Below are 22,963 nucleotides of genomic sequence, written 5' to 3' on the forward strand. Positions count from 1 at the left end.
CTAGAGCCCATGAGCCACAACTACTGAGCCTGCGTGCTGCAACTACTGAAGCCCGTACGCCGACAGCCCACCTTCTGCAACAAGAGAAGCCACCGCAATGAGAAGCCGGCGCTCTGCAACAAAGAGTAGCCCCTGCTCGCCACAACTAGAGAAAGCCTGTGTGCAGCAACGAAGACTCAGTGCAGCCAGAAATAAAATAAAATAACAAATAAATAGATTAAAAACAACAACAACAACAAAAGCAGGTGGTCAGAGAGACAGTGGAGGACAAAATCGTGAATGGCTTTGTACGTCACTGGACGGATTGGCCTCTGAGGGACACAGGGAGCCATAGGGGGACTTAGAGCAGAGAAATGACTTCATATGACTTATATGTTGATAACAAAGTGAAGGGGACACAGGCAGAGCAGGGAGACCAGTTAGGAGGCCAATGGCAGCCGCCCGGGTGGCAGGTGATGGTGGCTTGCACCTGGCTGATAGCAGTAGAGGTGGTGAGAGGTGGTCATATTCTGGATGTATTTTGAAGAGAGAACCAATCCAACCAGACAGGGTTTCCTGAAGGAATGGATATCATTCTTGAAGGAAGGAGAGCAAAGAACTCTGAGATTTTTGGCCTAAGTAACTGAAGGAGGAAGGCGATCAGGGGTTTGGTTTTGGACATGTTGAGTTAAGATGACACCCAATTAAGAAGACAGGCAGGCGGGTGTCTCTGTAAGTCTGGAGTTTGGGAGAGCAGTCGGGGCTAGAGATGTACATTTGGAAGTCTCTGGCATGCAGATAGAATTTATTTATTTTTTATTTTTTTTCAGATAGAATTTAAAGCCATGAGGTTGGATGAGATCACCCAGAGACCTGAATATAGACAGAGAAGAAATAAGGATGAAGAGAAAAGAGGAACCAGCGAATGGGACTGAGAGGGATGGCCGGAGACAGAAGAGGTGCCCTGACTAGACTTCTCGGTGAGTCTAACTGTTCTTTTAATCCCCCAAACAGGAGATTTTCTGATATTCAAGAATTTATATTTTCATCATCGTCTCCATTGTTGTCAGTGTCATCCAAAGCATCTAGTATTTGTCGAGCTTCCCCTGTGTGTTAGACCCCCAAGGACTGCACAGAAATGGAGGCCCCTGCCCTTCAGTACAATACAGCAGCGGTCCCCAACCTTTCTGGCACCAGGGACCGGTTTCGTGGAAGACAGTTTTTCCTTGGGGTTGGGGAGAATGGTTCAGGCTGTAACGCGAGCGATGGGGAGCGGTGGGCAGCGCTGGGGGGCAGCAGATGAAGCTTCGCTTGCTGGCCCGCTGCTCACCTCCTGCTGTGCAGCCCGGTTCCTAACAGGCCACGGACCAGTACTGGGGGTTAGGGACCCTTGCAATACAGAATGACAGTGGTGTCTGTGCCCCTGGGTGCAGGGAGCGGGGGAGGAGGGGATCTATGCAGGGAGAGGGCGTCCCTCTGGACAGGACACAGAAGAGTTTTTTCCCCCCTTGAGCCACTGCTCCGTCTTTTCTCCTCTTTACTGCCCGACTTCTGTGACACATCTCCCTCTCCTCATCTCCCACTCCCTGGGTCCCTTCAATCTGGCTTCTACTACTGTCATTCTCCCAAAGCAAGCTTTGCTAAGGTCATCAGTTACCTCCAGGCTGATGATCTGAAGGACTTAGCCCCACCCTACCTCCTCACCGTTGACCAGCTGCTCAGTGCTTCCTCCCAGACACCTCCCACCTCTGTGACACCACCCTTTCTTGGTTTTCCTCTTGCTTCTCTGGCAACTCCTGCCCCCTCTTCTTTCTTCATCATCTTCTTCTTTTTTTCTGGCTGCACCACGGGGCATGTGGGAACTTAGTTTCCGACCAGGGATCGAACCGCAGCCCCTGCAGTGGAAGCGCAGAGTCTTAACTGCTGGACCACTATGGAATTCCCTTTCTTCATCTTCTATTCAGCCTTAAATGCTGGCTTAGATCTTCTTCCCTCTCTAGCTCTACATATTCTCAAAGGCAAGGTGATCCATCCATGTCCCCAGAGCTGTCACCGTCATCTAAAGGACCATCATCAAGAGTTTCAAAGTTAGAATATGTATAAAGGAATATGTATATATATGTATAACTGAATTACTTTTTGTACAGCAGAAATTAACACAACACTGTAAATCAACTCAACTTCAATAAAATAAATTTTAAAAAATTAAAAAAATAGCATTACACAGGAACTATATTTAATATCCTGTAATAAACCACAATGGAAAAGAATATATATGTATAACAGCAGAAATTAACGCATCGTAAATCAACTATACTTCAGTAAAATAAACTAAAAAAATTTTTTAAATAAAAAGATAAAATTCAAAAATAGAAAAAAAAATACCAAAGTTTTATATCCACTCAGGTGAGCTCTGGACCCCCCTTGTCATCTCCATTCAGATTTCCCTGAGGTCCTTCCACCTGAGCTCATTCCTGACCTCTCCCACACACAGCATGGCCTTCTGCAGGCTTCTCTACCTTCCCTGACATCCTCTCATTTCCCCTTCCTGGGTTCCTTTTCCCTCCACCAAGCCCCTCCCCTTGACTCCTCTTCCCTCCAGCCCAGGAGATAGGCCTTCACTCAACAGGTACAAGTCCTGCCTCCACCACTGTGTGGGTGAGTTTAAGGGGCCCAAAAGGCCCTGCTGGAGGGGATCTAACAGGGTGACTCAATTTGAAAATGCTTCTAAGGAAAAAAGATTTTTTTTAAAAAGATAGTAAAATGTAAAATAAGCTCCCTTTTCTTCCTTGGTGAATGGCGGTCTCCCCTGGGGCCCGGCCTGAGGGTTTGCCCAAACTGTATTTCTTCCCTAAGCAAGGGCAGAATAAAAATAGCTGGGGGCTAATCTAAGAGATACCAGGCGGGAGTCTCAGCCATGCTGTCGGGAATGAAGGGCTGCAGGCTGGGGTGAGGGGAGTTGGATGTTAACAATCCCCTCTCCTCAGCCCCTAACAGCGAAGCCCCAGGGCCCGTGGTATTGCTCAACCGGCCATAGTGCATGGTGGTCAAAATTGCGGCCTTTGGGTGAATTGCACTCTCCCTGGCCCTGTGTCCTGGGCAGGGATCGCCCCTCTTTGTTTCCTCCTCTGGAACACAGGGACAACCAACACCACTGACCTCTTAGGGACACTGGGAGGATTAAAGGACAAAACTCAGGCCAAGAGCTCACACCATAACCCCAATGGCCACTACATCCATTCCCCTTTCGCTTTGGGACCTTATTTTGGGGGAAATGGTGCTTAGACCAAGAAAAGGATGTAAGGAATCAGGACTAAGGATGGAGTGGAGTTTCGCAAATGGCAAAGGTCTGAGATTGGGACAGAGCAGACCGGGGCAAATCGGTCATCTCTCCCAATCCATCCAAAAAACAAAAGGAAATGGGTAGAATTAGCTCAGTGTAAAACGTTCTCTTTTTTGTTATTCTTACATCTTCGCTCTTCCCCTCCTCCCCTGATAGTTTTGTTTGCTGGCAGAGTGCTCCAGGATGAAATAAATGCATAAAGTAGCAAAGGAATTTGGGCTGAAAAATGAGGAAATGGCCCATCAGTTTTAATCTGACAGATTAACTGGTATGAAAAACAAGCATGCTTCTGACGGAAATGTCACAGTTTCTCCGAAGGGTGTTCATGGTTTGCACGAGATGGTAGTCTCTGCCTCCACCTGAACAGGTTTGTGAATCAGGGGATGAGAGGGTGAAGGGGGTGTGAGTTGCTAGACTCTGCAAGCTCCTGGCTGCCTTCCTGAATGACCTCATGAGCCAGTGTGAACACTGGCTACACACTGCGCTGGGCGCCGAGGACAGAGGGGTAAGATTCCACATGCCTTGTGGAGACTGCATTCTGTTGAAGACAGACCCGTAGCCAGACAGTTAGACTAGAGGGTGGTGGGTGTCCTAGAAAGGGCCCCAGAAACCCTGGGAGCCCGAAGTGACTTCTTTAGACTGCTTAGAAAAAGCAAATGGTAGTCTAAATAAAATTAATGGTAAGCAATTATAATGAGATCCTAAAGCAATATTTGGTGAGATGTTTATGTTCAGCAGGTGATGGTGATGTTAATAAATTTTTCATCATTTTATATAAATGGATCATACAGTATATACAATTTTGGGGGTGTGGGTCCTTTCACTCAGCATAATTAGTGGCTTCTTTCACTCAGCATAATTATTTTGAGATTCATTTGTGTTGTTGAATGTATCAATAGTCCATTCCTTTTTGTTGCTGAGTAATATTTCATTATATGAATATATCAGTTTGTTTATCAGAACCAAATAATAGTCATTAGAGTTATTTCCAGTTTTTGCTATAACAAGTAAAGTTGATATAAACATTTGTGTAGAAGTCTCTATGAACTTATGCTTTCATTTGTATTAAGTAAAATACCCAGGACTGTATTGGTTGGATCATACAAGTGTATGTTTACATTTTTAAGAAATTGCCAAACTGTTTTCCAAAGCGTTTGCTGCATTTTACATTCCTACCAGCAGTGTGAGTGAGTTCCAGTTATTTTATGTCATCACCAACGCTTGGTATGGTCAACATTTTAACCTTTTAGATTTGAGCCATTCTGGCCGGTGTATGACAGTATTTGTTGTGGTTTTAATTTGTATTTCCCTAATGACTAATAATGTTATGTGCTTATATGCCACCCGTATATCTTCTTTGGCGAAGTGTTTATTCAAATATATTGCCCCCCCCCCCTTTTTTTGGCCGTGCTGCATGGCATGCAGAGTCTTAGTTACCTGACCAGGGATCGATCCCTTGCCCCCTGCAGTGGAAGTGTGGAGTCTTAACCACTGGAACGCCAGGGAAGTCCCTATTTTGCCCATTTTTAATTGGATTGTTTGTTTTCTTATTGTTGAATTCTAAGAGATGGGTATGATCTTTTTTTTTTAACATCTTTATTGGAGTATAACTGCTTTACAATGGTGTGTTAGTTTCTGCTTCATAACAAAGTGAATCAGCTATACATATACATACATCCACATATCTCCTCCCTCTTGCATCTCCCTCCCTCCCTCCCTATCCCATGCCTCTAGGTGGTCACAAAGCACAGAGCTGATATCCCTGTGCTATGTGGCTGCTTCCCACTAGCTATCTATTTTACATTTGGTAGTGTATGTATGTTCATGCCACTCTCTCACTTGTCCCAGCTTACCCTCCCCCCTCCCCGTGTCCTCAAGTCTATTCTCTATGTCTGCATCTTTATTCCTGTCCTGCCGCTAGGTTCTTCAGAACCTTTTTTTTTTTTAGATTCCATATATGTGTGTTAGCATATGGTATTTGTTTTTCTCTTTCTGACTTACTTCACTCTGTATGACAGTCTCTAGGTCCATCCACCTTGCTACAAATAACTCAATTTCGTTTCTTTTTATGGCTTAGTAATATTCCATTGTATATATGTGCCACATCTTCTTTATCCATTCATCTGTTGATGGACACTTAGGTTGCTTCCATGTCCTGGCTATTGTAAATAGACCTGCAATGAACATTGTGATACATGACTCTTTTTGAGTTATGGTTTTCTCAGGGTATATGCCCAGTAATGGGATTGCTGGGTCATATGGTAGTCCTATTTTTAGTTTTTTGAGGAACCTCCATACTGTCTTCCATAGTGGCTGTATCAATTTACACTCCCACCAACAGTGCAAGAGGGTTCCCTTTTCTCCACACCCTCTCCAGCATTTATTGTTTGTAGATTTTTTGATGATGGCCATTCTGACTGTTCTGAGGTGATACCTCATTGTAGTTTTGATTTGCCTATATCTAATGATTAGTGATGTTGAATATCCTTTCATGTGTTTGTTGGCAATCTATATATCTTCTTTGGAGAAATGTCTGTTTAGGTCTTTTGCCCATTTTTGGATTGGGTTGTTTTTTGATATTGAGCTGCATGAGTTGTTTGTATATTTTGGAGATTAATCTTTTGTCAGTTGCTTCGTTTGCAAATATTTTCTCCCATTCTGAGGGTTGTCTTTTCATCTTGTTTATGGTTTCCTTTGCTGTGCAAAATCTTTTAAGTTTCATTAGGTCCCATTTGTTTATTTTTGTTTTTATTTCCATTTCTCTAGGAGGTGGGTCAAAAAGGATCTTGCTGTGATTTATGTCATGGAGTGTTCTGCCTGTGTTTTCCTCTAAGAGTTTTATAGTATCTGGCCTTACATTTAGGCCTTTAATCCATTTTGAGTTTATTTTTGTGTATGGTGTTAGGGAGTGTTCTAATTTCATTCTTTTCCATGTAGCTGTCCAGTTTTCCCAGGATCACTTATTGAAGAGGCTGTCTTTTTCTCCATTGTATATTCTTGCCTCCTTTATCAAAGATAAGGTGAGCATGCGTGGGTTTCTCTCTGGGCTGTCTATCCTGTTCCATTGATCTATATTTCTGTTTTTGTGCCAGTACCATACTGTCTTGATGACTGTAGCTTTGTAGTATAATCTGAAGTCAGGGAGCCTGATTCCTCTGTTTTTCTTTCTCAAGATAGCTTTGGCTGTTCGGGATCTTTTGTGTTTCCATACAAATTATGAAAATTTTTGTTCTAGTTCTGTGAAAAATGACATTGGTAGTTTGATAGGGATTGCACTGAATCTGTAGATTGCTTTAGGCAGTATAGTCATTTTCACAATGTTGATCTCTCCATCTGTTTGTATCATCTTTAATTTCTTTCATCAGTGTCTTATATTTTTCTGCATACAGGTCTTTTGTCTCCTTAGGTAGGTTTATTCCTAGGTATTTTATTCTTTTTGCTGCAGTGGTAAACAGGAGTGTATCCTTAATTTCTCTTTCATATTTTTCATCATTAGTATATAGGAATGCAGGAGATTTCTGTGCATTAATTTTGTATCCTGAAACTTTACCAGATTCATTGATTAGCTCTAGTAGTTTTCTGATAGCGTCTTTAGGATTCTCTATGTATCATATCATGTCATCTACAAACAGTGACAGTTTTACATCTTCTTTTCTGATTTGGATTCCTTTTATTTCTTTTTCTTCTCTGATTGCTGTAGCTAAAACTTCCAAAACTATGTTGAATAATAGTGGTTAAGAGTGGGTAACCTTGTCTTGTTCCTGATCTTAGTGGAAATGGTTTCAGTTTTGCACCATTGAGAATGATGTTGGCTGTGGGTTTGTCATATATGGCCTTTATTATGTTGAGGTAAGTTCCCTCTATGCCTATTTCCTGGAGGTTTTTAAAAAAATTTACTTATTTATTTATTTTTGGCTGTGTTGGGTCTTTGTTGCTGTGCACGGGCTTTCTCTAGTTGCGGCGAGAGGGGTCTACTCTTCGTTGTGGCACATGGGCTTCTCATTGCAGTAGCTTCTCTTATTGCAGAGCTTGGGCTCTAGGTGCCTGGGCTTCAGTAGTTGTGACGTGTGGGCTCTAGAGCACAGGCTTAGTAGCTGTGGCACACGGGCTTAGCTGCTCTGTGACATGTGGGATCTTCCCAGACCAGGGCTCGAACCTGTGTCTCCTGCATTGGCAGGTGGATTCTTAACCACTGCACCACCAGGGAAGCCCTCTGGAGGGTTTTTTTAAATCATAAATGGGTGTTGAATTTTGTCAAAAGCTTTTTCTGCATCTATTAGGATGATAATATGCTTTTTCTCCTTCAATTTGTTAATATGGTGTATCACATTGATTAATTTGAGTATATTGAAGAATCCTTGCATTCCTGGGATAAACTCTGCATGATCATGGTGTATGATCCTTTTAATGTGCTGTTGGATTCTGTTTGCTAGTATGTTGTTGAGGATTTTTGCATCTATGTTCATCAGTGATATTGGCCTGTAGTTTTCTTTTCTTGTGGCATCTTTGTCTGGTTTTGGTACCAGGGTGATGGTTGGGAGTGTTCCTTCCTCTGCTATATTTTGGAAGAGTTTGAAAAGGATAGGTGTTAGCTCTTCTCTAAATGTTTGATAGAATTTGGCTGTGAAGCCCTGTGGTCCTGGGCTTTTGTTTGTTGAAAGTTTTTTTTTTTTTTTTTTTTGTGGTACGCGGGCCTCTCACTGCTGTGGCCTCTCCCGCCGTGGAGCACAGGCTCCGGACACACAGGCTCAGTGGCCATGGCTCACGGGCCAAGCTGCTCCACGGCATGCAGGATCCTCCCGGACCGGGGCATGAACCCGTGTCCCCTGCGTCAGCAAGCGGACTCTCAACCACTGCGCCACTAGGGAAGCCCCTGTTGAAAGATTTAAAATCACAGTTTCAATTTCAGTGCTTGTGATTGGTCTGTTCATATTTTCTATTTCTTCGTGGTTCAGTCTCAGAAGGTTTTGCTTTTCTAAGAGTTTGTCTATTTCTTCCAGGTTGTCCATTTTATTGGCATATAGTTGCTTGTAGTAATCTCTCATGATCCTTTGTATTTCTGCAGTGTCATTTGTTACTTCTCCTTTTTCATTTCTAATTCTATTGCTTTGAGTCTTCTCCCTTTTTTTCTTGATGAGTCTGGCTAATGGTTTATCAATTTGGTTTATCTTCTCAAAGAACCAGCTTTTAGTTTTATTGATCTTTGCTATCATTTCCTTCATTTCTTTTTCACTTATTTCTGATCTGATCTTTATGATTTCTTTCCTTCTGCTAACTTTGGGTTTTTTTGATTCTTCTTTCTCTAATTGCTTTAGGTGTGACGTTAGGTTGTTTATTTGAGATGTTTCTTGTTTCCTGAGGTAGGATTGTATTGCTATAAACTTCACTCTTAGAACTGCTTTTGCTGCATCCCATAGGTTTTGGGTCATTGTGTTTTCACTGTCATTTGTTTCTAGGTATTTTTTGATTTCCTCTTTGATTTCTTCAGTGATCTCTTGGTTATTTAGTAGTGTATTGTTTAGCCTCCATGTGTTTGTATTTTTTACAGCTTTTTCCTGTAAGTGATATCTAGTCTCATAGTTTTATGGTCAGAAAATTACTTGATATGATTTAAATTTTCTTAAATTTACCAAGGCTTGATTTGTGACCCATGATATGATATATCCTGGAGAATGTTCCATGAACATTTGAGAAGAAAGTGTATTCTGTTGTTTTTGGATGGAATGTCCTATAAATATCAATTAAGTCCATCTTGTTTAATGTATCATTTAAAGCTTGTGTTTCCTTATTTATTTTCATTTTGGATGATCTATCCATTGGTGAAAGTGGGGTGCTAAAGTCCCCAACTACGATTGTGTTACTGTCGATTTCCCCTTTTATGGCTGTTAGCATTTGCCTTATGTATTGAGGTGCTCCTATGTGGGGTGCATAAATATTTACAATTGTTATATCTTATCCTTGGATTGATCCTTGATCATTATGTAGTGTCCTTATTTTTCTCTTGTAATAGTCTTTATTTTAAAGTCTATTTTGTCTGATATGAGAATTGCTACTCCAGCTTTCTTTTGATTTCCATTTGCATAGAATATGTTTTTCCATCCCCTCACTTTCAGTCTGTATGTGTCCCTAGGTCTGAAGTGGGTCTCTTGTAGACAGCATATGTATGGGTCTTGTTTTTGTATCCATTCAACCATTCTATGTCTTTTGGTTGGAGCATCTAATCCATTTACATTTAAGGTAGTTATCGATATGTATGTTCCTATTACCATTTTCTTAATTGTTTTGGGTTTGTTATTGTAAGTCTTTTTCTTCTCTTGTGTTTCCTGCCTAGAGAAGTTCCTTTAGTATGTGTTGTAAAGATGGTTTGGTGGTGCTGAATTCTTTTAGCTTTTGCTTGTCTGTAAAGGTTTTAATATCTCGGTTGAATCTGAATGAGATCTTTGCTGGGTAGAGTAATCTTGGTTGTAGGTTTTTCCCTTCATAACATTAAATATGCCCTGCCACTCTCTTCTGGCTTGCAGAGTTTCTGGTGAAAGATCAGCTGTGAACCTTATGGGAATTCCCTTGTATGTTATTTGTTGTTTTTCCCTTGCTGCTTTTAATATTTTTTCTTTGTATTTAATTTTTGATAGTTTGATTAATATCTGTCTTGGCATGTTTCTCCTTGGATTTATCCTGTATGGGACTCTCTGCGCTTCCTGGACTTGGTTGACTATTTCCTTACCCATATTATAGAAGTTTTCAAATATAATCTCTTCAAATCTTTTCTCAGTCCCTTTTTTTTCTCTTCTTCTTCTGGGACCCCTATAATTCAAATGCTGGTGCATTTAATGTTGTCCCAGAGGTCTCTGAGACTGTCCTCAATTCTTTTCATTCTTTTTTCTTTATTTTGCTCTGCGGTAGTTATTTCCACTATTTTACCTTCCAGGTGAATTATCTGTTCTTCTGCCTCAGTTATTCTGCTATTGATTCCTTCTAGAGAATTTTAAATTTCATTTGTGTTGTTCATCATTGTTTGTTTCCTATTTAGTTCTTCTAGGTCCTTGTTAAATGTTTCTCGTATTTTCTCCATTCTATTTCCAAGATTTTGGATCATCTTTACTATCATTACTCTGAATTCTTTTTCAGGTAGCCTGCCTATTTCCTCTTCATTTGTTTGGTTTGGTAGGTTTTTACTTTGCTCCTTTGTCTGCTGTGTATTTCTCTGTTCTCTCATTTTGCTTAACCTAATGTGTTTGGGGTCTCCTTTTTGCATGCTGCAGGTTCGTAGTTCCCATTGTTTTTGGTGTCTGCTTTCAGTGGGTAAGGTTGGTTCAGTGGGTTGTGTAGGCTTCCTGGTGGAGGGGACTGGTGCCTGTGTTCTGGTGGATGAGGCTGGATCTTGTCTTTCTGGTGGGCAGGACCGCTTCCAGTGGTGTGTTTTGGGGTGTCTGTGACCTTATTATGATTTTAGGCAGCCTCTCTGCTAATGGGTGGGTTTGTGTTCCTGTCTTGCTAGTTGTTTGGCATAGGGTGTCCAGCATTGGAGCTTGCTGGTCATCGAGTGGAGCTGAGTCTTAGCGTTGAGATGGAGATCTCTGGGAGAGCATTCGCCGTTTGATATTATGTGGGGCCAGGAGGTCTTTGGTGGACCAATGTCCTGAACTCGGCTCTCCCACCTCAGAGGCTCAGTCCTGACACCCAGCCAGAGCACCAAGGCCCTGTGAGCCACACAGCTCAGAAGAAAAAGGAGGAAACAAAAGAAAGAAATAATAAAATAAAGTTATTAAAATAGAAAAAAATATTAAAACTAAAAAAGTAATAAAATAAAAGAAAGAGAGAAAGAAGAGAGCAACCAAACCAAAAAACAAATCCATCAATGATATCAAGTGCTAAAAACTATATGAAAAAAAACAAAAACCAAAAAAAGGACAGTTAGAGCCCTAGTCAAATGGCAAAAGCAAAGCTATACAGACAAAACCACACAAGGAAGCATACATATACACACTCACAAAAAGAGAAAAAGGAAAAAAAAAAAATATATATATATATATATATAAAGGAAGAGAGCAACCAAATCAATAAACAAATCTACCAGTGATAATAAGCTGTAAATACTAAGCTAAGATAAACATAAAACCAGAAACAAATTAGATGCAAAAAGCAAACCCCAAGTCTACAGTTGCTCCCAAAGTCCACCACCTCAATTTGGGGATGATTCGTTATCTATTCAGGTATTCCACAGATGCAGGGTACATCAGGTTGGTTGTGGAGATTTAATCTACTGCTCCTGAGGCTGCTGGGAGAGATTTTCCTTTCTCTTCTTTGTTTGCACAGCTCCTGGAGTTCAGCTTTGGATTTGGCCCCGCCTCTGCAGGTAGGTCACCCGAGGGTGTCTTTTGAGAAGTCTGAGGTCTTCTGCCAGCGTTCAGTAGGTGTTGTTCCATATGTAGATGTAGTTTTGATGTATTTGTGGGGAGGAAGGTGATCTCCACGTCTTATTCCTCTGCCATCTTGAAGGCACCCCTGGGTATGATCTTATTTTTAGTCAAAAGCTCCCTAGTTAATACATAACCACTGCCATCAGCTTCTTACATCTCTTTCCAAAAATGTTCTAATGTATCCAGTCACAAAATCGGGCTTAGCATTCAGTTGGGATGCAGCAACAGGGCATATCTGCCAGCATCCATGTTAACTGAGTGGTGACCCGCTCTACCAATCACTAAATATTTGGAATATTGCCCCTGTATTCAAGTATATGTGTGTGTGTTTACATACATATGTATATAATATACGTGCAGATGTGTGTATATATAATTTGTACAAGTGGAAGAATCCTGTGCATGCACTTTTGCACCTATATCAGTACATCTTGGGATCTTTCCATTTCATTTTTCACAGAGCTGCCACATTCTTTCAAATGGTTCTGTGTAGTCCACTGTGGGAACACACTGTAAATGATTTACTCTGTTCTCTGTTGATGGACTTTGAGATTATATCTAGTACATCATTTTTTTCATGATTGCATCGTACTCCATGATACTTTTAACCAATCCCATAGCTCAAAGTGCATATCAGTTATTAACTTTCCCCCTGCTATTTGAATAATGCTTGGTTAATATCTTTGTGCATACATCTTTCCTCACAGCCTCCCTTAATCAGCCTGTTTGCTAACATTGGTGCTTGGTAACATTTGCCATCCAATCAAATACCTCTGGGGCTCATGGTCAGGCACCCTATCTGTTGTGCTAATACTTTGGAGGTGCAGCATGTAGAAGGAGGAGATGAATGTATAATTGAAAGCTCATGTGGTAAGTCTTGGCTGTGACTGGTTTTTAACAGCTTTGTTTAGATATAATTCACATACTGTACAACTCATCTTTTAAAGTGTACAATCCAGTGGGTTTTAGTAAATTCACAGATATGTGCAACCATCACCACAGTCAATTTTAAAACATTTCATCACCTCAACAAGAAACTCAATACCTGTTGGCAATCACTCCTCCATCCCCCCATCCCACCCCTAGCCCTAAACACCCCCTGATCTGTTTCTGTCTCTATAGATTTCCCTATTCGAGGCTTTCATTTGATTGGAATCATATAAAATGTGGTCTTTTAGGACTGGCTTCTTTTACTTAGCATAATATTTTCAAGGTTCATCCATGTTGTTGTAGCATGTATTATCAGAACTTCATTCCTCTCATGGCTGAATAATTTTCTAGTGTATAGATCGACCACATTTTGTTTATCTCTTTGTCTGTTGATGGACATTTGGGTTGTTTCTACTCCTTGGCTGTTATGAATATGTTATGAGCGTTCGTGTAACAGTTTTTTTCTTCTTATTTTTAAGATTTATTGAACATTGATTATCATGGTTCATACTTTAAAAAAATGTTTTATTTTATTTTATTTATTTATTTTTGGCTGAGTTGGGTCTTCATTGCTGTACGCAGGCTTTCTCTAGAGCAGCAGGGGCTACTCTTCGTTGCAGTGTGCAGGCTTCTCACTGTGGTGGCTTCTCTTGTGGCAGAGCATGGGCTCTAGGCACGTGGGCTTCAGTAGTTGTGGCTCGTGGGCTCTAGAGTTCAGGCTCAGTAGTTGTGGCATATGGGTTTGGTTGCTCCGCAGCATGTGGGATTTTCCCGGACCAGGGCTCGAATCCGTGTCCCCTGCATTGGCAGGCGGATTCTTAACCACTGCACCACCAGGAAAGACCCGGTTCATACTTAAAAAAAAATTTTTTTTATATATCTTGAGATTAAAAAAATTTTTTGTGTGTAACAGTTTTTGTGTGGACACATGCTTTCATTTTTCTTGGATATATACCTAGGAGTGGAATTGCTGGATCATGGGGTAACTCTAGATTTAAATCTTTGAAGGACTGCCAGACTGTTTTCCAAAGACTGTTTTCACATTCCCCAGCTCTGACATTTCTGATCCTGAGCAAGTTCCTAGACTTCGCTGAGGCTCCACTTCTTTCAGCCAAGAAAAGAAACTAAAAACTCAGGGTTTGGGGGCAGATAAATGAAAAAAAAAAAGGATATGAGGGCACTTTGCAAATTAGAAGTGGTTTAGTAAATCTAGGGGAAAGTTGTTTTTGCTTTTTTAAAATTTTTGTTCTGTTGTTAAAGTGTCGGTGTGTGATTGGTTCTGTGGTTTTGGGGACTTGCTCTCATGCCAAAACAGTTAAGGAGTAAGAGACACTGAGGTGTCATTATCTTCTCTGACCTGTTCCTGATCAAGACAGAAGGCCAGAACTGTCTGGAACTCACAGGGGCCATGAGTTTACAGATGCCGGTGGTTACCGCCCTTCTGTGATGAAGGTGACACTAAAGGTCGGGGAACCTGTGGCTGCATGCAGCCACGTGGTCTTAGGGGCACATCGAGGACAGTCGGACCATCTGGCTGAATGTGCCTCTCGGCTCCTTTCGGCATTTCCAAATAACAAGTGGCATTGTAGGGTGGAAAACTCTCCCGAAGGCCCAGTGGCATGCACCCTCGGTCACATGCCTCACATGATGTCCACTTGGCGTGGCCATGCCAGCTGGCGTTTAACTGGGCACTTCTCCGAACATGCCCAGAAGGACCCCAAGCTTGGCTGCTGGGGGATGCAGTGGAGGCCAGAGACGGCCTGGTGCCTGGGTCAGACTTCTTCCCAGGGAGCTGAGATAGCCCTGCTTCTAAGAATGTGGTTGTCTGCTCCGTTCTGGAAGCTGCTTGTGGGAGAGCCTGTTGGGGTCCCTGAGAATCCCTGAAGGTTAGTCTGGTGGGCAGCGCGTGGCTGGGAGTGCGGGCCTCAGGCAGGAGATGTGTCTCTCTCTGCACAAGGCAGGATGGTCTGGGGACTGAAAAGCCCCAAAGGTGCCCGGGCAAGTTGATGGGAGTCAGGAGATACAAATGGCCAATAAAAGATGAAAAGATGCTCCTCCTCAACTGGAAATCCACGGTCCGAAACTGAGATGAGATACATACGATGTCTCGCCCACCAGAGTGGCAACAGCGAAGAAGACCCGTGATTACTGGGTGCTGGCGAGGGTGTGGGTAAGTGGGGACAAGCACTGCTCGTTACCCCCAATCCTGAAATCTGGATCCTGAGTTGTGGACTTCAGAGAGCAACAGGCTGTGCCATCCTTGATCTGAATGGGAAAGACCGTCCTGCATCTCCAGTCCAATCCCCACCGATTTCCCCAAACATCATTGCAAATATGCACTCGTAGGTACCCATCCTCACAGCTCATCAGGCATTTTGGGATCATCAGACATTTCGGCATAATATCTGGCATTTAAACAACTGTTTCACACATAAAGTGAGTATGTTTGTGTTCAACACCAAATAATGCCATACAATATCCAGTACATATGACCCTTCCTGATTTGTTTTGGTATTCGTTTATTATTCTTTGTCACAACTTCTCTCCTAGGTTTCTTAGGCATACAGTTTCTTCAGAAACTATTCTGCTTTTTAAGAAGTCGTTTCCACTCAGTTGGATGGGGTGTTGGATAGGCAAATGAGCATGAACTGTGACCCTGAAGCATTAAGACGACTTCCAGGCTCTCCATTCTCTTCCTGGGTCCCTGCAGAGCTTTGATGTTGTTGCTGGTACTGCATGCAGGTTCATCAGAGCCAGTTTTGACTCAGCTAGGGAGCTTGGGGTACACATTTTTACACGCCAGCACAGCAGATCTTCAGTGAGTGACAGCTGCCATCCTCCTTCTCCTCTAGGTGAGGATAAAGCTGACACAGCCTCTGAGAAGGGCACTCTCGGCCCCAGGGCCCTGCTTCTGCCGCTTCCTTCTCTGCGCTTCTCTAGAGAGACAAAGTGAGAGAGTGGCATGGACATATATACACTACCAAATGTAAAATAGATAGCTAGTGGGAAGCAGCCGCATGGCACAGGGAGATCAGCTCGGTGCTTTGTGACTGCCTGGCGGGGGGAATAGGGCAGGTGGGAGGGAGACTCAAGAGGGAGGAGATAATGGGGATATATGTATATGTATAGCTGATTCACTTTGTTATAAAGCAGAAACCAACACACCATTGTCAAGCAATTATACTCCAATAAAGATGTTTTTAAAAAAAGAAAGGCTTCGTCTTTCAGCCCCCTCATGGCAGGATACATGCCCACTTGCTGCTCAGGGATTTAAGAGGACAGAGAGAACTCTGTCTTACGTATTTAGTAGGAAAGATACCAGGATACATGGGACGCCAAAGCTGGAAACTTCAAAGTCACGTTCAAAAAAATCCCTGTACCATCACCTCTGAGGGGATGGCCATTCTATTTCCAAAGGAGACTTTCCTTTGGCTGACCCTTTCCTGCCTTTGCCCACTGCCCTGATCTGACCTGGGCTGGCTGATTGCAATAACTTTCTGTATGGTTCCCTGCACCAGGCTCCGAGGGACTGGCTTATTTAAGGTGAAGAAACTGAGCACATTCCAAGAATGTGAAGGAAAAGGGAGAGAAAGGATGGATCAGTAGGTTGGGTGAGGTCATGGAGGAGGTGAGGGGAGAGGGGTCACCTTGGGAAGGGGGTTCAGATTCAACCCTAAGAATAGGTATGTATGGGGACATCTGCTGTCTCTGGTTTCCCTTTCATAAGGGGACCAGGTCTTCTGCTGAGAACAGAGGGTCCAAGGTGGGGTTTAGGGATGCTGAGAAGACAGGTAAGACAGGGACTCACGGGGTCATGGGTAGGATGGCTGCTAGGGTTGGAGGACTGCAGAGGTTCTTGGGAACTGTGGTTCAGGAAAACACTGTGCAATCCCTTTAAAAAATGTTTGCATATTTCTTGACATTCCTTCCATCATAATGTGGAGTCTGAGTCCTCGCGCCTTGAATATGGGCTAACTTTTGTGACTTTTGCTTCTAATAAGACTGCAGTGGAAGTGTCACTGTGTGACATCGGAGGCTAGCTCATAAGGCAATGTAGAATCCATCTGGCCCTTTCTTTCAGGACACTTGCCATTGGAACCCACCACTATGCTGTGAGGAAGCCCAGGCCACACATGAACCCCACTTGCTAGTGTTCTAGCCCAGCTGAGGTCCCAGCAACAGCCAGTCTCCAATGCCAAGACATGTGAATGAGGAAGCCTTCAAAATGACTCCAGCACCATCCACCATCTGACTGCAAATGCACGTGAGTCTCTGAGGAAGAAATGCCTGGCTGAGCCCCAACAATCCCCAGAACCACGAGAGAATTTAACAATGAATGAATGTTGTTGGTTTTTGCCACTACGTTTGGAGTGATTTGTTACACAGCAGTAGGTGACTGGTGCATGCTGCCAGACTGGTCTCAGAGCATGAGTTCCTTTTGTTGATTTTGTTCATATTGAATGATCACTGATTTTTTTCTGATGATAAAAGCGATACAGGCTCATTTGAGAAAATTTGGAAAACACTGACAAATTCTACAGAAGAAAAAAAAAAAATCACCTGCAAACTTCCTACCCGGAGATAATCGCTGGCACATAAAAGGCACTCAATAAATATTTACTGAGTAAGTAAATGAACCTGATGGTTTGACCCACCTCCATTCCTTTTTGGGCATTTAGGTGGTTTGCAGGTTTTTAGACCGGTAGGGTCTTGACTTCTAAAGTTTGCTGTGCTGAGCAAGGTGGAAGCAGGGCAAGCCATTCTAAAGTTTTCTCCCTTCACATGTGTCTTTCCCAGGTAGGAAAGCATTTCATGGAAACTTCAGCTCCCTCCCAGCTGGGGCACTGACTCACCCCTGGTTGGAAAAGAGATTGCAGACATCTTCCTTCTGGAAAATGGATTTACACTGGAAGGTGAGCTTTCAGGGATAATATTTACATCCATCTTTCAGTCCTGCTGTTCATGTTACTCCATATCGTGCTAACTTCAAACACTTCTATCCAGCAAGTTATAGGTGTTGCCATCAGCTATTCTCAGGAACAAAGGTGGTTGTGTAATCCCAGGGCCTAGGAGGAATGTGGCAGCAGCTGAAACCAAATTGCTAACCATTTTCTAAACCAAAATTCTGGAAAGCAAATAGCAGAGGTACTTTTGAGCAGATAACATTAATGATCCAGAATTTTCTCAATCCTCTGACCTAAGTACATCCAGTCCCTTCTGACTTGCAAGCCTCCACTCACAAGGTTAATGTTTTTCCTTATGTACTTTAACACACTCAAAATTGCTTTCTGCCCTAGTTCTTTTTTGCAGTGACATAAAATAGGTGTGAGCTGAGTCAAGGGTGGAGGGGCTCCTGGGCTACCCAGAGGTATAATACTTGCCCCCTTTCTTTAAGGGTAGGGAAAGTGGGTCTAGCTGAGCACAGAGGAGGTTATTTAGTTGTGGTAGGAGATGGTCTGGGAGAAATTCCCACACTCCTTTCCCTTGGACAGGGAAGGGAGGTCCCCCTTCCTCTGGCCTCAGGGTTGAGAGGCAAATGCCCTGTGGTAGCATCTGCTGTGTCTGCCTTCATCTGGGGATTTTCCTTTGTGGAAACACTCTTGCCCACTCTCAGTCTATCTGGTCAGGGTGGAGCTCACCCAACCCCCTATGCCAGGGTTGGAGATGTGACCTGGACAATTAGTGTCAGAGTGATTGGCTCACATAACCAAAGCCAGGCCACTGAGCATCAGTCCTGGGATGTTTGCTGGAATTCTCCAGATAGAAGCATTTTCTTCATCTGGGATCAATCAGCTTGTAGGAAGGGATCCTGAAACTATAGGGTGAACATCTTTGGGGCGAGCCTGTTCAAGAGGAGAGCTGAAAGACAGAGGGACAGCATTCTACTGATATCATTTGAGCCCCTGGATCCAACCAGTCCTGAAACCGGATATATCTCTGGTCTTCCTATTTAGGTCAGCCAAAAATTAACTTCTACTCTGGGTTTCTGTCGCTTGCAACTCCAAGTGTCCTTAATGGTACAGCCCCTGTGTATTGGAGGTGGCTGAGATTAAGAGGGTGAGACTGAAAAAAAAAAAAAAAAGAAAGGGCTTCCCTGGTGGCGCAGTGGTTGAGAATCCGCCTGCCAATGCAGGGAACCGGTCCGGGAAGATCCCACATACTGCGGAGCGGCTGGGCCCGTGAGCCATGGCTGCTGAGCCTGCGCATCCGGAGCCTGTGCTCCACAACGGGAGAGGCCGCAACAGTGAGAGGCCCGCGTACCACAAAAAAAAAAAAAAAAAAAAAAAAAAAAAAGAGGGTGAGACTGGCAGGCCAACCCCCTCCCCAGCAAGGCTTTCATAGAAGAGCTCTTCGCATCAGTGTGGCCCCAAAGCAAAAAACCTCCCCCTGCAAAGACCCCAGGCCCCAGCGCAGCCCGTTGGCCCTTGCAGCTTACTTTTCCTCTTACCACCACTTGTTCAGTTGACTGTGAACTGGTCTTACCCAGAGCTGGGATTAACATTGCCCAAAAGCCTGGGATTTGTCTCTTCTTGACATTAAACCTGATCCTTGGCCTCATCACTGGACCCCACCTGACCACAGAAGGTGAGTGAGGGATGCCTGCTTAAATGGGACCAGTAACCAAGGATAAAAAAGCTGGGTGTCAAAACCTTTACCAACCCCATTGTAGCCCACTTGGGTTGCAACTTAATCCCCACCTGGAAGCCTCCACCATCCTCCCTGGCCCCCAGTGCCTGGGCCAGAAATTCAACCTGTTTCCTGTCCCTTTCATCTTCATCTCTTCTTCCTGGTCAGACACCAAGGCCTCCACTTCTACATTCAGCCTCTGCCTGGCTCAGGCCTCCTCATTAAATCAATGCCACACATCAGCCCCTCTCTTTCAGAAGCTCATGCCATGCCTTCCTCAAAACCCTCAAAGCCCATGGCAGGGGTCATAACACAAACATCTTCAGGCCCAAGAGACCTGGGCCCAGTGATGTCACATTTTTAGGTTTTCCTAGAAAAGCCAGATTCTTGAATTTTTTATAACTCTCTTGATTTATAGATGTTAGCTGCTAATTAAGAAAAATCAAACAAGCAAGCCAAAACCCAAAAGACAGACAAACAAAAACACCCTGCAGGGATCCCGGAAGTTGATGCTGTGCTCTGGGTTGCATGCTTCTCGCTAGGGGTGTCGCCTTAAAGATCTGGACGGGCTGGGCTTGAGAAAGGATCAACATGCCTTTGGCTAGAGATTTACTGAATCCTTCCTTGGAAGAGGAGAAGAAAAAACAAAATGAAGCGGCTGGTTCAAAGTCCAAGTTTTTACCTTATGGATGAAAAATGTCCAGGTTGCTCAAGATTACCACGGGTTTTCAGCCATGCTCAGATGGTGGTGCTTTGTGTAGGTTGTTCAATAGTGTGCCCGCCGACAGGAGGAAAGGCCAGACTCACAGTAGGGTGTTCATGTAGAAGAAAGCACCACCAACTGCCTGGATTTGTGTTCTGTCACAGAAAGACTTATCAGTTCAATAATTGTAGTTAATCTACCAAGATAATATAATTACGTTTAATTTTTAAGGTATACACAACAACACTCTCCTATTTTGGTGTCAGTTTTTCAAAAAAGTTTTGATTATGGGCAAAACAAAAACAAACAAAAAAACCCCTGCATGGACCAAACAGAATACATCTCTGCACCAGACTGACACGCAGTCCATCATTTTGCGACTTCTGTGCTCCCAGAATAGAGTCCAAAATGTCCTGGGGCATCTTCCCTGGGGAGGAGACACTTGAGCTGAGCTCTGAGAGTAGATAGAAGTCACCCAGGTGAGCATGGGGTGCGCCATGCAGAGGGATGAGCTGTTAACATTCCAGGAAGTGCTTCTTAATTTTTGTATCCTGAATTCCATCAGTTCCAAGATGCACATGGTTTTTACTGTGAGCATCTCTGAGCTCAGGATGTCTTACAGTCAACCACGTGTTGTAGTTTAAACGGCAGCACGTTTTCTTTCTTTGTGGTACATAAAACAGTGGTGGTCTTACAATCTAGAGCATCTTAGATTTCATGAGATATGGTGAGTTGTTTTCTTTTTTAAACGAAACAAGGTCCTCCTATACGTTCTACTCTGGGGCAGGCAGCTTCTGCGAATACAGATGGAATACAGCCAAAGAGATGGGTTACAAAAGATCATGGCTTCCGTCTGGCTAGTTCTTTTTCTCTGGCTGGCACTCTTCGTGGGCCACAGGAGCCCCTGGTCTGTGAGTCAGCTTTAGGGAGCCCAGATGTGTGCGCAGCCCTGATGGTGGCCCTGTGGTGCCCCAGAGGCCACCGTGGGCCTCAGTGGCATAGATGAGCTAGATGCTGGTCTGGGCTAGATGCTGGCTGCAGCCAAGGTGGTGCTGCCACCTGGATGCCAGACCATAGCCAGCCACAGAGTGCCCACTGCATCAGATGGGAAAGGGCCACGGGGCTGGAGGGGCTTATGTTCTGAGTACACAGAAGCAGCAGGTACAGCCACAGTGGGGCCCCCAGGCTTGGGAGGGAAGGAGGGAGGCGGGTGCCTGGGCAGGCTCAGCCCAGGCTGCTGGCTTGAGGCCGTGTCTTTACACAGACACTTCTGCCAGTGTGGCTGATGTGTCCCCTTTAGGGGCAACAGTGCCATTAAACCCATGGGTGGTCCATTAGGACAGTTCAGGGCTGGCAGGATGAAAAACAAAACCACATCAACCACTGGCTTCAATGTCATCATAAGTGGAATGGCAGTACAATGCCTGTCTCTTCTCTACTTTTCAAATTGGTTATGAGAATAGATGATTACCTCTTGGATAAAAAGAACACATTCATATTCTTTCATACTCAAATTCTATATAGAAGAAGCCCCATTTACAAAACCCGTGTGAGAACAAGATGATTTCCCTTTAGAAAAATGACTAACTGCCCGGTCCTTTAAAACACAAAATCTAAAGTCTTTGCAAGGCTTCCCTGGTGGTGCAGTGGTTAAGAATCTGCCTGCCAATGCAGGGGACACAGGTTCGAGCCCTGGTCTGGGAGGATCCCACATGCCACAGAGCAACTAAGCCCGTGCACCACAACTACTGAGCCTGTGCTCTAGATCCCGCGAGCCACACTACTGAGCCCATGTGCCACAACTACTGAAGCCCACGCGCCTAGAGCCTGTGCTCTGCAACAAGAGAAGCCACTGCAATGAGAAGCCTGCGCACCGCAACGAAGAGTGGCCCCCGCTCGCCGCAACTAGAGAAAGCCGGCGTGCAGCAACGAAGACCCAAACGCAGCCAAAAATAAATAAATAACTAAAATAAAGTCTTTGCAGATCATAATGCCTTAGCAGACGTGTGCTAGATAATAGAGGAGCTTAAAGCTAAACATTCACTTGGCCATTTATCTCAGAGAAATGAAAACTTACGTCCACAAAGAAACCTGTAGGTGAATGCTCAAAGCAGTTTTAATAGCCCCAAACTGGAAACAGCTCAAATGTCCTTCAATGGGCTAAACAAAATCTAGGACATCCTTAAAATAGAATACTACTCAGCAACACAAGAGATCAAACTATTGATACATGCAACCGCCTGCATGGATCTCAGGAGAGCGATGCACGGTGAAGAAAGCCAGTCTCAAAAGGTTGCATGCTCCGTCAGTCCACTTATATAATGTTCTCAGAATGATGATATTAGTGAGATGGAGAACAGATTAGAGGTTGTCAGGGGACAGGGGTGTGGGGACCTGTGATTATGAAGGGAACCCGTGAGTCCATGAGGAAGTCCCTATGTGGGAATGGATCTGGTCTGTGCCTTGATTTCGATGGTGGTGATACCAATCTGTCCCTGGAATAAAATTACATAGAAACACACACAAAAATGAACACATGTAAAAAACTGGTGAGAATGGAATAATGTAGGTGGTCTGGTTCACAGCAGTACACTCAGGTTGGTCTCCTTTAGATGTTGGACTACTGCTCTGTAAGATGTCACCGCTGAGGGACGCTGGGTGAAGGGTCCACGAATCCTCTGTACTAGTTTTGCGACTTCCTGTAAGTCTATAATGATTTCGCAATAAAAAGTTTTAAAAACGTCTAAATATTAGGAGTTACTGCAGGCGAATATAAATCAAGAAAGAAGACTTCACACTGGTTTCTGGTGTTCATTTTACTCACTAAGTGCTGTTCAGAGGCAGGAGTCCAAGTGCAGAATGTCACTTAGTTTATATACTTGTGAATTTGACTCGTCTGATCCCCCTAGTATTCATTCTTGTCTAGGACACCAAGGACCTTCACACAACACACCACGGAAT

The 22,963-nt window shown here is 43.7% G+C and overlaps 1 pseudogene; it reads left to right on the plus strand.

Moving 5' to 3' along the window:
• The first annotated feature begins 3,614 nt into the window (after positions 1–3,614).
• On the plus strand, positions 3,615–22,677 carry LOC136794062 (small ribosomal subunit protein eS27-like pseudogene; annotated as a pseudogene).
• The last annotated feature ends 286 nt before the right edge of the window (positions 22,678–22,963 follow it).

The sequence above is a fragment of the Kogia breviceps genome, chromosome 4, assembly GCF_026419965.1.
Source record: "Kogia breviceps isolate mKogBre1 chromosome 4, mKogBre1 haplotype 1, whole genome shotgun sequence".
NCBI lineage: Eukaryota > Metazoa > Chordata > Mammalia > Artiodactyla > Physeteridae > Kogia > Kogia breviceps.